The sequence below is a fragment of the Pelobates fuscus genome, chromosome 1, assembly GCF_036172605.1.
Source record: "Pelobates fuscus isolate aPelFus1 chromosome 1, aPelFus1.pri, whole genome shotgun sequence".
In the NCBI taxonomy this organism is placed as follows: Eukaryota; Metazoa; Chordata; class Amphibia; order Anura; family Pelobatidae; genus Pelobates; species Pelobates fuscus.
This window is the reverse complement of record NC_086317.1, coordinates 404,673,294-404,689,965: the sequence shown is the minus strand read 5'-3', so window position 1 is coordinate 404,689,965 and position 16,672 is coordinate 404,673,294. Positions and strand designations below refer to the sequence as shown.

General features: G+C 39.0%; 1 protein-coding gene across 1 annotated transcript in view; it reads right to left on the bottom strand.

The window, feature by feature from the left end:
* Positions 1-6,738, bottom strand: part of SCN8A (sodium voltage-gated channel alpha subunit 8) — a 143,490-nt gene extending 136,752 nt beyond the window's left edge. Inside the window, exon 1 of the mRNA XM_063428129.1 lies at positions 6,651-6,738. The gene's annotated coding sequence lies outside the window, so the exon portion shown is untranslated. The remainder of the gene's footprint in view (positions 1-6,650) is intronic.
* Positions 6,739-16,672: the final 9,934 nt, after the last annotated feature.

The window sequence follows — 16,672 nt, the reverse complement described above, 5'->3', positions numbered from 1 at the left end:
AAATTATGTCATATGTGGTTGTAAATGCTGTTCTTGTGGCTGTGAAACGTTATTTTACATGTTTCTGCTAGCTAAACAAAATACAAGATATGAATACTCTTTGTAAATTATCATTACATCATCATATTGTGCTGTACCGCTAAAATATGTATAGATTGGCTCCCATATATTTTAATAAAAATGCAAATTAGAAAAAGAAAGTAAAAAAAAAAAAATCTGACTAAAATTTAACCCATTTTTGTCCATGCATGCTGAGATTTACAGTCAGGGGAGGAGGAAAAGAAACAAAAGTTTGTTAACTCCTAAATGGCAGAGAATTGAACAGAGAGACTTCAGAGTCATGCTCTATACACAAAAACTGCTTCATTAAGCTAAAGTTGTTTTGGTGTCTATAGTGCCCCTTAATAAAGTAAATATGTAACAAAAAAAAACATACAAACTAGCAGCAACAGTAAATCCAGTTGGTAAATTTTTTTTACAGGTTTAAAAACATAGAAACATAGAATGTGACGGCAGATAAGAACCATTCGGCCCATCTAATTTTCTAAATACTTTCATTAGTCCCTGGCCTTATCTTATAGTTAGGATAGCCTTATGCCTATCCCACGCATACTTAAACTCCTTTACTGTGTTAACCTCTACCACTTCAGCTGGAAGGCTATCCCATGCATCCACTACCCTATCAGTAAAGTAATACTTCCTGATATTATTTTTAAACCTTTGTCCCTCTAATTTAATTCTTGTTGTGGTAGTTTTTCTTCTTTTAAATATAGTCCCCCCTTTACTGTGTTGATTCCCTTTATGTATGTAAATGTTTCTATCATATCCCCCCTGTCTCGTCTTTTCTCCAAGCTATACATGTTAAGATCCTTTAACCTTTCCTGGTAAGTTTTATCCTGCAATCCATGAACCAGTTTAGTATCCCTTCTCTGAACTCTCTCTAAAGTACCAATATCCTTCTGGAGATACGGTCTCCAGTACTGCGTACAATACTCCAAGTGAGGTCTCACCAGTGTTCTGTACAATGGCATGAGCACTTCCCTCTTTCTACTGCTAATACATCTCCCTATACAACCAAGCATTCTGATAGCATTTCCTGCTGCTCTATTACATTGTCTGCCTACCTTTAAGTCATCAGAAATAATCACCCCTAAATCCCTTTCCTTAGATGTTGAGGTTAGGACTCTATCAAATATTCTGTACTCTGCCCTTGGCCCTATATGCCATAAGAAAATACTGACACTGTCTTCTGAATGCAGCTTACCTCCCCTATACTGGAAATCTCTTCACCATAAAAATGTGAATAGCTTACAAAGGTAAAGGGCATCAGGGCCATGGAGGAAATGGTGCAGTCAGAACAAGATAGATACTTTCTGTAAATGGCCAAATGGCTGAGATTGTCACAAATTGTATTTATGTTTTATTTTCTCTCTACGTTTGTCATCAGAATTTAGAAAAAAAATGAGTATGTAGTATTTAGTTTGACTTTGACCATATTTGGCAAACATTTTCATGAGAAAAAGTACACAATAAAATAAGAGATAAACCAGTGTAGGCAAATTTACATCTAAACAAAATTAAATTTGAAAGAGGAACATTGATAAATAAATTCATTTATTACAAAATATATGAAATTATATATCAATGGATCAAAGAATCATAGATTTGACAGTAAATGATAAGACATCTACTTTCCAGTGATCATTGTAAATTGCAACCAGGAATAGTATATATTATCCTGAATTAAAATTATTTAATCTCACCAGTATAAAACATACTAAAGTGTACACATCAAGTGTGTTAGTAATACAGAAGTAAACCATAGGAGCCAAAATATTCAAGAAGCAGTAAAGAATTACAAATCGTTGCTTCTTTTAAAGTTAATTTTAAAAAAAAAGTGTAACCATTGATAATTTGACAAATCTGCCCAAAGTGAGGTATAAAGCATGTATTACAATGTTTGTTGAGCACTAGGATAAATAAAAGTATTTATTTATTTTAACATGAAGACAGTTTTACATAGACCATTTACAAGGTTATAGTGCATGTATGTTTCAGGGTCCTTTTCCATTAAATTCTTATGCAAAGAACTTTTAGAACTTTGCACCACTTTTCAGATAGTGACTCTCAATCTCACCCAATGTTGCTTCACACAAACGCACATTCTAAGGACAAACATGTAGCATGCACATGCATGACTCAACACAAGCTCACTTTCAGATATCACTGCGCACAATTCCAGTGTTGCTATGGTAATGTGTTTATTCATTAGGCAGTATTATGTCCTGAACGGCCTATGAGTAAATGAGAACGTATGCAAATTATGTTTGGTACTACAGACACCATGACAGCCTCAGAGAACTTCACTTCCTTTCGCTCTTTCAAAAAAATATTAATCTCTACTCCTTCTAAGAAAATCTTTAATCAAATACTTTATTTCTTATCTTGGATAATAAGCTTTTGAGGTTTTGAGTTTTTGTCTCTTGGTATGGACATTAATATTATTATATTTTTACATATATATATATTTTTATTTTATTTGTTTTGCTTTATAGTACTGTCAATTTAAGGACACACTCTAAATCAGGGAATCTTCAACCACTTAATCAAAATAGGTGAATCTAACATTAACACATCTGTAAAAAAAGGAGAAACATTCTTCATTCCTGTCACTTTTTCTGTTCCCGAAGGACCAGCTGAAGAAATGTACTAAAAAAGCCATGGCACCAATAAAAAAAAAGTAGCATACACAAATTCGTATTTGTAAAACGCAATTACTTTTTCTCAGCGCTTTTGAATTAAGTAAAAGAAAAAGCAGGACATATATATTATTCTTACAGATGTATATGATGCATAATATATTTTATTTCACACCTTATTCTGGAGGACCTAAATTAGACACTTAGTACACATTGGATCCCTACATATTAGATAAGAACATCTTGCATTTCCAGGGTGGGATCAAAGATGTATATGCAAATGAAAGCCTTGTCTTTGGCAAGGAGATTTTTCCCAACCCCATTTGTTAATTTAATGGTTCTGACAAAGTTCCATACTGGTATTCTCCCATCTATATCACCCTGAATTATAAAAGCATGACCCCAAGTGACAGTAGAGTGCAGGTCCATGCACATCATTATACCCATGGGTTATTCTCTAAGAATATTTGCAGACTGAAAGTGGCAGCATTGATCACAGCAGCCCACAAAATTATCCACATTAGCAGTAAATATGAATATAATATGCCAAGGAATTCCCGGAAACACCAAGTACATTTTGTACAATAGGTATGCCAAATTGAATTTCAAGTATACAAGTAAACTCACGTATCAGAAAAATAGAACTGATTAATTGTGTCTGTAAAAGAGTAATCATTCTGATGCTATTGTTTTTGATATATAAAGTTACACTATTCTAAAATAAGACCTCATTTATGATAGTTTGGCTAGAAATGCAATGCATGATAAAAAGGGTCATTTATATTGCTTAGATTAAAAATGTTCATAGAAATTGTTCATCTTGACTGTAATCTGGCCAAATGTATACTTTTTCCTCCCAATAGTTCTAGTTTCCTAATGTATTCAAATTTTCCAAATGATTGCAATGTCAGGTACTTCAGAAAGTCTTGTGACTGTCTTGTAACATTGCACATTTTATAAAGGTAAAATTGAATTTTAAACAAATCACTTTGCATATTCCTTTACAAATATTTGAATTTGCAACTTTGACTTTACCTTCGTACTAGCATACTAGCAGGAGTTAAATCCCCCATAATAAAATCTCCCCCCCCCCCCCTCTCCTTTATCCCACCAGATATAAACCCGTTCACATCATTATAAATATTTTATAGTGGGGGGGGGGGAGGGGGCTAAACCTCTGCAGCTTACACTTGGGTTCTTTAACCTTAGAATTTTGCTTACTCTTTTTAAAGCACCTTGTGCTCCTTGCCCTTACGTACTTAATACTATAACTCTCAATCTCAACATATTACACAGGGGTAGAATGCATAGTTCTCATTTGATATTTTATATTACTTTTAACTAATAACCCACATACAATAATTGTGGACTATTTGTGGATTGTGAATAAAGAAAAATTTACAACAAAAAAAAAAAGCTAATCAAAAAACATAAATTTGTAAAAAAGTATTAGAACATTATTTTTCCTATAGAGAATGTGAGTAGAATTTACACTTTTCTACTATGTCTCAAATTTCAATCAATTTTAAATCACTTTACTTGTAATGATGCTATAAGGTACATTTATTTTAGGGGTTTTTCTAGCTTGTTGTTTAAAATAATTCCATTGCATTTTAACTTTCAAAAAGATTACATGTGATTTAAATTCAATATAAACCTGGCTCTATTATCAGACCTGCAAATCTAGTGAATAATAAATTCATGACACTACAGATAATGAAAGGTTAAAAAAAAAACATAATTGAATTTTAAAAATGACAGTTAAAAATATCATATAAAAATATAAAAGTTGTACAAAGGACAAAACATATTTAATTTTCAAAGTAGATATCAAAACTCTGAAATTCAAAAGGAGGGCATATTTAAAAGAAAAAAAAAGCAGATGTAAATGGTGATTTTCATCTAAAGTAAAAGATTTAGCAATGAATGTATTCACAATTGAAAATCATTTTTTTTTTTTATTCAATAATGCAGCAGCATAGTTTAAAAATCTGGCGGTGTTTTGTAACTCATGAAAACTTAAAAGATTATGTATTATGCTTTTTTTCCAAGTTACTTGCCAATATTTAAGAAACAAAATACAATATATATTTTCTGAAGTACAAAAATTTTAAAACACACTGCAACACATTGCACTTACAATGGAATATGTAATGTTTGCTAAATGATGCAGCTATAGTTAATTGTAAGTTCTACAAGATATTACTTTAAAAAAAAAACAAGAACTGCTTTCTTAAGGAGCTGTCCATTCAGCACCCCTTATACAGCAAGCTATACTAGAGCTACCTATTCAGCAGCACTATAAACTGAGGCCAGCAGTTCCTATGAGCTGTCCATTCAGTACCACTAAGAGCATTCATTGTCTGAACACTCATGCTAACATGCTGGACATGTGCCAACAGGGCATATAAATATATGGATATTCTCACTCCAAGAAGGGGCATTATGCTGGCCACAGCCTAAAAACGGTACATGTGACTAACTCATCAGACGACATATCATATCCTGATAAGCTTAGTCTTTTATAAGGTGCTATAGAGTATGTGCAATGATTCTAATGGTGGAATTAGAAATCAAACACATAATGAGAGTTAGATGCATTTTATTAAGCTATAAACTAGCTTAATGTAAAAAAAAAAAAAAAATTTAAAAAGGTGAAGCACTCCGAGCTGCATTAAGTCCCCCCTGTACCAGGTTCGATGTACTATTTCCCACAAACATAGGAACACCATCAGTCCTTAAAACACCCTTTCATTCACATTAGTCTAATAAAACCTTAGAGCGTGGGACAAGCAGCATTCAATTTACAGGCAGGAAAAAAGCTGATCTGTGCATATACATTTTCTTTCGTTGCAGGACGTAAGGGCCACAGGCTTCACAAGAGGAAAAAAAATACCGCAGTGTACAGGGGCAGGTTACATCCAACATGCTGAAACAGATAGGAAAGCCGCCTGTATACTGTATCTATACTGCAAGACTCACCGCCCCGGCCATTCACAGCACTACTGCAATACAATGTATCAGATCTTAGCGTTCTAACCTGCTCTACACATGGAACACACGGGATGGAACACATAGAACAGAGCACAATGCGCAGGATTCTACACCCACCACACCCGCATACCTCCCAGTCTCTTTACCCCCTCGGAGAATAACGGGGGTACCTCAGATCCAAATTCTGTCAGGAGTGTAAGCCTCGGCAGCACCTCCTTCCAGGGTTTAATGGAGCTGTCCAGCCCCCCATCCCTCTCTACACATTCAGTGCTCACAGTTCGCGTGCCAGGGAGGGGCAGGGGACAGAAAGTGATGACACCTTGTGAATTTCATCGCACTCTTTATACTGGGGGGGAGGGGGGTAGAGGGGGAGTTTGGTGTTTCCATGCAATGTACCAGGGCACCCCACTGTGAGTTACTTTTTAGGTGTAAGCGGGGGTGCTGGTAATCACTGACTAGGACTTGCCACAAGGATGCAGCACCATCCCACAGGAAATAAATCAGGCCACTTTCAATAGGGTCAGGGTGGGATTGGGATGGTGCAGTGACCCCCCCCCCCCCCCCCCCCCCCCCCTCAAAATAAGACACCCATCTCTCAGGCTCTGCACCCCCTGGGTATTGGTCTGACTGATGCCAGGGCTCAAGGGGTGTGATGAGATGATGGGATGCCCTCTGCAAAGGGCTCAGCTACAGGGCATGCAGGTGACTGGGGGGACTCCCACTCCCACAAAGTTAAATGCCAGTAAGGTCTCTGCGGCAGTTGGTTGAGCCGGATCTCCCCTCCCCCTATCGCGGGCCCCTAGCAGCAGCAGCCGATCCACATTCCCTCCTCCAGACCCACATTCAGCAATGGGCCGGTCCCCCGGGCACTTCTCTTTAGAGTCCTGCACCGGTCCTAGCCCTGTCTTTTTATATCGTGTCTATAGAAAGTTATTTGCGGGTTGCCCTCGCACTTACTTTTCCGGCCGCTAGCGTGAGTCCCTGCAGGCGCCGCCGGACTGCAGAGGTGGGGAGGCTGCAGCAGGAGGAACTGCGGCCGTCGCCATCTTGGAGCCTCCGCAGCGCGCGCCGGCGCCCGTGCATAACTGATGACTCTCAGCACAATGCTGGGGAGCGTGGTGAAAGAGCGCGCGCACTGCTCCCCGCACTCAACACATTTCCCTCACACACACACACACACACAGAGGGGAGACCGGGGGCCGGGGAGTGTCTAACACTTTACTGTTCTTTACAGCACAGTACAGGTGCTCTCTGTGTGTGTACATTATGAATAATGACAAATTGTAGTCATAATCTTTAATTGATTTTTTGGGGGGCAGGTGGGGGGAGAGGAGAGAAGATTTGGGGAACACAGTTAGTAAAATGTGTCAAAATCCGACACATAAACGTTTTGACATCGTTATTAAAAGAGTCAAAAGTTACAAACCATTAGCACTACAGGATACATTCAACTTGTATATTATCTACTATGCTTAGACAGAATAGAGGGTGAAGACTGTACCAGTATTGAAGAACAAGTTGACAATATTTAAGTGCTTTATTTTTCGAGGTCATTGCCTGTTTATCGAAAAGTTGTTCAGAATACCGAGATGAAGACCACAAACTGAATCTGGTTTAAAGGACACAATGTATTAAGACCAGTTCAGCACTACAAGTCACTGTCCATGTGCCACGTGGTGTGTGAAGCCCATCACTCTTTGCACACTAGCCTTACCCTGAAAGATGGAATGTTAGGATTTGACACTTTTTAATCTTGCTCTTAACTTGTTCAAGACATGATTTAGATAGTTCTTCTAAGAATCTTTTCAACATGTGGGACATAATAAGGGCAGTTCTAATGTATACTTACATTTTGCATGGTTGGTCTCTATTTGCACAGCACATCTGCTTACAAACTTGACTAAACATATATTTGCTTCAACATTGTCAGAACTATTTCATTTTATGGTTTTGACTTTCTCAGAGGAAACTGAAATAACTGGAAAAGTATTTATGGTGGGGCTGCCAGATGACCTTTGCATCTATTTTTTCACCTTTCACCATTTATTGAAAGTGTATAGGAAGAGTTACTTGATCTACAGTTTTCCAGCTATTTTAAAGGAAAATTATGCATTCATCCCTATCTTGGAATGCAGCTCCCATAGTGGTAAAGCTAGTGAAGCAGATTACTTTGCCAGTGGATTACGTGAAATCTCTTTTTGATCCTATGGAGAGGAAAACTGATAAACTGTCTAAGGTTTTATGTGGCCTCAGGAGCTGACCTCCATCCTGCATCAGCACTCACCTCATTCTCCAGAGTTCTGAAACAACAGAAAGAGAAGTTGGAGGTGGACATTAAAGAGAGTGGCAGCATGTTTTGCCTCTTGAAATCTTTATCTAATATTAAATTGGTAGGGGATATCCGTGCAGAGGATTCAATAGACTAGTAATTACTGTGTTTCCCTGAAAATAAAATAGGATCTTATATTAATTCTTCACCTCAAAAACACACTAAGGCTTAATTTCGGGGGATGTCTTATTCGGGGGGAAACGTTAGCAATCATGTGCTAGAAAGCAGGTGTACATTCTGGGAAATTCCCCCCAAAATAGGCCAGTTCACTAGTGCATGGAATCCTGCAAATCTATTCCCCCCAATCACATACAACACCAAACAGGCAGCCTTCCCCCACACATATCACCCTCTTCCAGCATGTCCAGCTTTTGTCTTCTGGTGTCCCACTTATGTGGAAACCAAAGACTCATCATCAGCAAACACATAGTATAAGGTCCACATCCAATATTGATGCATCTGCATCTTAATTGGGAAATGTAATCCCATTCCAATACTGATGCACTTGCATAAAAAAAAGGATCTAACAAACATTCCAGATACCAATGTCAAAATACAAGGGCACTTACCTATTACAATGGACCTCCAACATCTTGTTCTCAACAGACATGGTACTCACGTCAAAATCACAGACCGCTCACTCAGATTGAAGCATCCTCATTAAATTCATGCCAAACTGTTCCATCTGAGTGCAGCACCATTGTAACTATTCTTTCCATCATCCATTTTAAGTGATGTGAGCTGCGACCTTATCTCCTATTTATCTTAATTAGTTGTTGCCCTGCATTCATAACGCAAGTGGCCAAGTCCTATTTAAACACCTCTGACGTCCGGACCAGTGCCCTTTTCTGGTCTCTAGTTCCTTAAGTGCACTACTTGGTTCCTATGTGTTTTCTGATCCGGCTTACCATTGAGCCAGATTGCTATTTCTGTGTTCCAGACCCAGTCTTTCTCTGACTATGGGTTTTCCTTGCCACTGTTCCTGAGTTCTAGTGTTACAGTTCCATCTCACCTTGACTGCATTTTGTCTAATTTTGTTAACTTAATGTTATTTTGTTCACATTAGCGCTGACCTTTCCTATTTTTGTCTAGCATTAAGTTCAACCATTTTAACATCTATCTGTTCTCACTTTGTCTTTAGGTTGCTGACTTCTACCTTGCTGAGGATCTTTCCATATCCTGACACAAAGCAAGCATGTCATTTAATTCGCTTGTGGTGTGCTGAAGAAACACAGGTATTTTCCCCATGCAAGAGCTCTTCAGCAGGCCTCTGCGCATGGGCTGACCTGGATAGGTACAGAACTGACATGCCCAATTAGGGGGGAAGGTTTTCTTCGCGATAGATTAGGCAAGGGTTTAAGCCACAAAACCCCATAAAGTACTTGTGTTGGTCAGCATTTTCAGGCTTCTGTTGGACTTTGGACTCAAATTTAGTTAGATTTATGAAAGATGTAAAGCAGAAATATTCTTCTATGAGGTCTTTTTGTCCACCATGGGAACTGGCTCTGGTGATATCCGCTTTGCAGGGTCCTGCATTTGAGACATTGCAGGAGATCCAAGAAAGAATTATCCTATGAAATATGCCAGCGTGCTTGTGTCTCCAGCTTTCATATGAACTATGGTATCAACATGTCCGTTCCAGTAGAATGTTTTCAGCATCCCGGGCAGATGATGCATATCTCATGCTGGACCAGATTTGCAGGACAGCAACGTGGTTTTCAGAGAATGTTTTTAATTAAGCACTGCCACCTAGAAGGAAACCTCAGGAAGGCCATTCTTAAGGCTTCTTAAATGTTTATCTTTTGCAATACATCAGGAAACCTTTTTCACAAACACATGAAGAGGTGTATTTTTTTCCCCTCCTTAATATGATTGTGTGTGAGTGTGTGCAGCGTATGTATGTGTGAGTCTGAGTAGCTGTGTGCATGGCTAGTTAAGTATATATGCGAATGAGTAGAGTGAGTAGAGTAGCTCAATGTGGATACACAATATGTAACCTTACAAATTATTGTAAATGTGTGCTTTTAGTGGCAAGTAGCATAGGATAACAAATTCTGAACTCTGAGATTAGATTTATTAACCAATCCCTGGTTTCTTATTCAAAAGCACATGCAACATCATCCCACAGTAGGGATGTGCATGAGTGAAAAATTTATTTAATTTCGTTTCAGTTCATCATTTTCTAATTTCTGCTTGTCGGTAAAATATATATTTTTGTAAATTTCTTTTTTTGACAGAAAATATGTCAATAGTTTACACAATTTGTTTTTTGTAAATCATATTTTTATTGAGATGAAAGCAAGTAACGCAATATAAAAAAAATATAAAGTGCCACGATGTAACCTCAAAATAGGCAAGGGTAGGATTGATGACTTGTCACTTATGCTCGATCAGTCGTTAGAGACAGGCCAAGCACTTATTGAGATAAAATACGCAGGTCTCAGGTCTTTAATTCTTTCCAAACTTAAACACTGTAAACAGAAACATAAGAAGAAAACAACAGGGCTTAGAGTAGTATCCTCAAACCTAAAGAGTGGACTGTACTTCATACTATGAGACTCGTAGGTCTCAACCATTTAGTGGGCAGAATGAGACACATTGGCCTTGGATCATTCGTTCCTTCTGACTTTTGACAGCATGAACAAAAACTTTAAAAAATAGATAACAGGGTTTCCCTAAGCATTTAGCATTAAGAAAAGTAGACAGCAACAAAAAGTGCGTAAATAAACTTCATAAATATATAAGTGCTCTAAAAGGTGTCGAACGGATATAAAAGTGCTTCACCAACACTCAAAAAGATTATAAAACAATGCAAAAAATATGCGAGTTGAAGTAACGCCTAGTGCATAGGTGTAAAATACAAAACACAATATTGTTTCTGGCATCCCAAAACAGTATAAGATTCCTAAAACACAATAATTAAAAACACACAGTGTCAACTGTATCAACAATAATGACTATAGGATGGGGTTAAAGTGTCACTCACATGGTCCAGAGATGTGCCAGGCTCTGTATGAAGTGCGCAACAGTGCCACTTATGGCCACATAATCTGCTTCCCAAAGATGGATTCCAGGAAAACAGATAATTCCTCAAAGATGTATTTTATTATACAGAAATAAACACACATAAAAAACTAAATCTCTTGGTACTATAGTAGGATGGTAAGAGGTATTAAATAAAATATACAATATAATAGCCACTCACCACCTTTCAGTAATCCAGTATTAAAAGCAGGGATTAACCCATACGCTTTTGTTTTTAATCTGGATTATGTGAGTTACACTCTAACCCCTTCCTTGAGTCATTATTGTTGATACAGTTCACACTGTGTGCTTTTAATTCTTGTGTTTTATGAATCTTATACTGTTTTGGGATGCCACAAATAATATTGGATTAAGTGTAAATTTGTGTTTTATACTTTACAAGTATGCACTACTCACAGGCATAGGCAACCTTCGGCACTGCAGATATTTTGGACTACACCTCCCATGATGCTTTGCCAGCATTATGTGTGTAAGAGCATTATGGGGAATGTAGTCCACAACATCTGGAGTTCCAAAGGTTGCCTATCCCTTCACTAGGGGTTACTTCAACAGGAATATATGTTTTGTATTGTAAAATTAGGAAAAGCACTTTTTCTTAATGTTTCTATTTCAGTTGTTTAGTAGACAAGTCCCTAATTTGCTATATTTATTAAAACAATGGATCCAAAATAATTATTTGGGCTCAGTCCAATTCAGAAATATACACTTTAAAACTGCAGAATTTAACCGAAGTTCGATTTGGAACGAAACCAATTGCACATGTCTAACCTGCATTGCTTCCCACTTAGGAAAATAGATACTTTTGCAGAACAAATCCCCACAGACTTCAGTCATAGCTATTCTGCATACATGGACTAATTTATTTCTGTGGAATACTGCTATAACAAATCAAATAGAAAATATTATGAACAATGTACACAACATATGTCAAAGGGTATGCTGTTGTTCCATTATCGAATAGTTATGACATTTGGAGTTGTGCTTAAATTTATATTAATTTGCACTTATTTGGTTAAGTGGAGTGGCTAAACGTGGGACTTAATTAGAGTGCTTATCAGTTAACTGCACATATGCACTACACATCAACTTTTAAAAGCAATTACTTTAGCTAATAATGCTTGAACAATGGCTCAAAGATAGAGCATGGTGAGCAGCTGTGAATGGAAAAATTTCAAAAATAGTAAGTGTGGTATCTCATGGATCTATCCTGGGTTCACTTCTCTTTAAATTAATTATTAATGAGTTTGCAATAGGTATTCAAAGTTATGTGTAATTTTTTGTAGGTTATTAATTTTCCATAGAAGAATTTGGATAAATTAGGAGACTGGGCAGTCATGATGCAGATGATATTTTGTGTAAATAAATGTAAAGTTATGCATTTTGGATGAGTTAGGCATACATCAAATAAGAAAAACTTGGGAATAATTATGGACAACCGACAAGGCACCAATGCGCTATATTTGTCAGTAGTTGCAAAACCAGTAAGGCATTGTCATATGTTAAAAAAAATTATTTAGACAATTGAAATGCACATTACCTCTTTGTAAGCAAATGTTAAGACCATACCTTTAATATGCTGTTTTGTTTTGGGCACACATTTTAAAGAAACATTTGTAACTAGAAAAAAGGCAGAGACAGGTTATAAAACGTATGGAATTGAGAAAAGAAGATTTTGGTTAAGAAGGGGATTGAAAAATTGCACGTTTCCGGAGGGGAAATGACATCATTTTACACATTAATACAGGGACACGAGAAGCTCTTGACTGGAGATTTATCATCAATGCTTCTCTGTGAGAAGTATTTGATTGTACAAAACCCAATACTAACAAGGAAATAAGGTAGTAAGCAGGACAAAAACGAAATGCATCCTCATTATAAGTAGAGGTTAGCCCTGCCGCTAATAAAAGGTATGTTTTAAATTTTTTGTAAATTTATATATTTTTTGCACTGTTACATTATTTGCATTTAAAATATATACATTTTTTGACATAGAGTTTACATTTAAACAACCCAAACATTAACTTACCCCTAATCCTAGCAGCACGGTTTGTTAGTATGTTAATATGTGCATCAACATTTCCATGTTGCTGCACTTAGCGATCCACAATTAAAATCAGTGATTATAAAGATATTGCGCAATATACTTTTGTAACTGTTAGGATACTATTACAGCAATTCCATTCTTCTGCATATAGCAATTTAACCCTTTCACTGGTCAGCATTGTTTTCCTATGTGGTACGTTTATTTTATCATGCATTTTTCTTGATCTATTTAAGCATCTGTTTTAACGATTATTCTGTAAGTTACCCACGCATGTCATATGTATTTTGTTCAGAACTGGCAATTAAGAAGATAAACATTGTTGATTCCTTATGCTGTGATAAAAAATTTTTTTTTTCAAAAGTTATTTTTCTTGCATTCCTAATAAAGAGCAAATAAATGTTTTTAGATAGACTACCTATGCTAGAACCATAAAGTTGTCTTTATAAAACAGTTAAACAAATATTTCTAAAAACTGATTACTGCACACCAGTGGCGGCTATAGACTTTGTGAGGCCTTAGGCGAAACTCTAAAATGAATCCCCACTAACAACCAAAGTGAAAATAAATAGGGGTTGCATTGTGTGTGTATAAGGTGCTGTAGTTATATTGAAGGATGGACTTGCAGCACTGGGTACAGAGAGCTAGTCTCTGTATTCATTGTTCAGTGGCTTGCAGTGTCACAGATCCCTGTGCCGCTGCGTTGTGAGCTCTCTGACTGAAGTTATGGCATAATTTGCAAACTAAATTAATTTGTAGTACACAAATTTAATGAGCAATTATGCTAATCATTTATACACGACTGGGAGGTATGGTTACATAGCCTGGCAGTCATGTATACATAAGTGCTGGTGTGTATTTCTGAGTGTTTCTGACATTGTCTACCTGTGTATGTGCCTGAAAGTTTGTGTCTGACCGATAGTATCCTTGTGTGTGAATGTAGGTCTTTGTGAGCACGTGTCTGTGACCTTTGTGTCTGGGGTAGCTGCTTGCATGTGTTGTGTTTATGGGGGCTGCCTGTGGCCTTTGTGCATTGTGTTATGGCACAGCTACATTTCTTAAGTTGGTGAGTGTGACAGGGTGAGTTTGACATGGTCAGGGGGGGGAAAATGAGGGTTGAGAAGGTGAGTGGGACAGAACAAGGGAGGGTGAGAATGATAGGGGTTGTGTCATGGCTGGAGGGAGTGTTACAGGATTGGAGAAGATTAATGTGACAGGGTGAGTGTGGCATAGTTGGGCCGGTGTATCATAGGTTTGGGGTGAACGTGCTATTTTTGGAGGAGGGAGTGTGACAAGATTAAGGGGGGTTAATGTGACAGGGTGAGTGTGGCAGGGTTGTGGGGGAGAGTGTGACAGGGTTTGGGGTGAGTGTGGCACAGTTGGAGGACACGATTTGAAGGGTTTATGTGGTAGGGTGACTGTGGCAGGGTGAAGGGGGTGAATGTGACAGTGTGAGAGAAGGTGAGTCAAGCAGAATTGGGGGATTAATATGATAGGGTAAATGCAGCAAAGCGAGGGTTGGTGAGTTTAATATGCTTAGAGGGGTGAGAGTGACAGGATTAAAAGGGGTTAATGAGAATAGAGCTGGGTGAAGGGGTGAAAGTGTGTGGGGGTTGAAAGTGATTTGGGATGGTGATAGTATACGGAGGGAGTGTCAGTGTGTATATGGGGATGATAGAGTGTGTGTGGGGGTGACAGTGTGTGTGTGTGGGAGGATGATAAGGTGCGTGTATGGTGGGAGTGACAGGGTGTGTGTGTGTGTGGAGAGGTGACCAGGTGTGTGAGGGGGCTGTGACAGGGTGTGAGGTGGGGCTGTGACAGAGTGTGTGGGAGTGGCTGTGATGGTGTGTGGGGAGACGGGTGGGGATGGCTGTAAAAAGGTGTGTGTGGGGTGACAGGGTGGGATTGGCTGTGATAGGGTGGGTGGCTGTGAGGGTGTGGGGAGGATAGGGGGCTGCGAGTGGGTAGCGGGGCTGTGAAAAGGTAGGCTGTGGGGTGGGTAGGGGGTTGGAAGATGGGTAGAGGGGCTGTAAGGTGGGTAGTGGGGCTGTAAGGTGGGTAGGGAGGTTGTAAGGTGGGTATGGGGACTGTGAGATGGGTAGGGGACTGTGAGATGGGTAGGAGACTGTGAGATGGGTAGGGAAACTGTGAGGTGTGTAGGGGTGCAGTAAGATGGGTAGGAGGCAGTGAGTGGGAAAAAAGAAAAAAAAGAAAAGAAAAAAAAGTGGGGGGGCCTTGACCATTACTCCAAGGCCAGAGCGCACCCATAAGTCATGTGGCTGGAGTGTCGCAATGTGTGCTCCTGTGTCACTGTCACATGGGTAATAGTTCTTGAGGACAGCCAATGCATCCAGTAAAACCAGATTTAGTTGTATTTATGTATTTCTTCTATTGTTTCCTGGACAAATGCCACCTGGTTCAGGGAGATCAGGTTGGGCAAAAGTAGATGTAAACTAAGTACTAAGATATTTGCAAACACTTCTTCTAAAACTTTATTGTGTAGCCATCGGGTCCAGGGCGTTTTCCATGTATGGATAATTTAACGGTGTATACTAATTCAGTTTGTTTGTTGGGTTCCTCTATGTTGGCAAGTGTTTTGCTGATATTTTGAGTAAGTGGGTTTGGGAGGATGGATCAGGGACTTCCATCTCAAAAACATAGCACGCATCTGCCCCTATTTAACGCCTGATACGGCTAAGGTGCTTGTCCATACCGCTGTTCTATCTTGCCTTGAATACAGTAATAAACTTCTCAGTGGTCTTACATGTTCCCAACTTAACCTATTACAGGCTATAATGAATGCATCAGCGAGGCTCATCTGTAACGAAAATATACCCCAACTCGCAGGATTCAACTAAACAAAAGACAATACAGAGGAGAGATACGTCTACCGGACCTTAGAATGGCCGGACTCGATGTATATGAGAGGAGACAGAGTCAGGAACGATCCGAGGTCAAGGGCACAGAGAGACAGCGTAAACTAGGACTAGCCGGGGTCTGGTACACAGTAAACAGCAAGCCGGCAAACAGAACAGATAAGGATAAAGAGATAACGTAGTCAGAAACAAAGCCAAGGTCAATACGAAGGAACACAACTGAACACAACAAGCGCTAAAGGGAACTGAAACAGAAACCACGATAGGGCATGGAGTAAAGGGAGAGGTAAGTTTAAATACCTTCAACTTATTCTTGATTGGCCCCTGTCATATCCACGCCCCCAATATGTGAGAGTTTGGGGAGTGTGGGGTGACAGGGGCCAATGGGAGACCGATTTTCGGCTCCCAATTCCCCTTTAACCCCTTAAGGACCAAACTTCTGTAATAAAAGGGAATCATGACATGTCACACATGTCATGTGTCCTTAAGGGGTTAAGAGTATGCTCGTGACGCGCGGCGTGCTCCCAAAGCTAGGCGGGACACATGACCGCATTCCGCGGTCAGCGCCCGCCGTCATCGGCGCTCTGAGTGCGCCGGGAACAGAGGACCTCGGCCGGCCCCCGGACAAGATAAGTAACGCTACATCATCTTCCTGTTTGCCTGCACCTCCCAACAAATGCTTCTCATG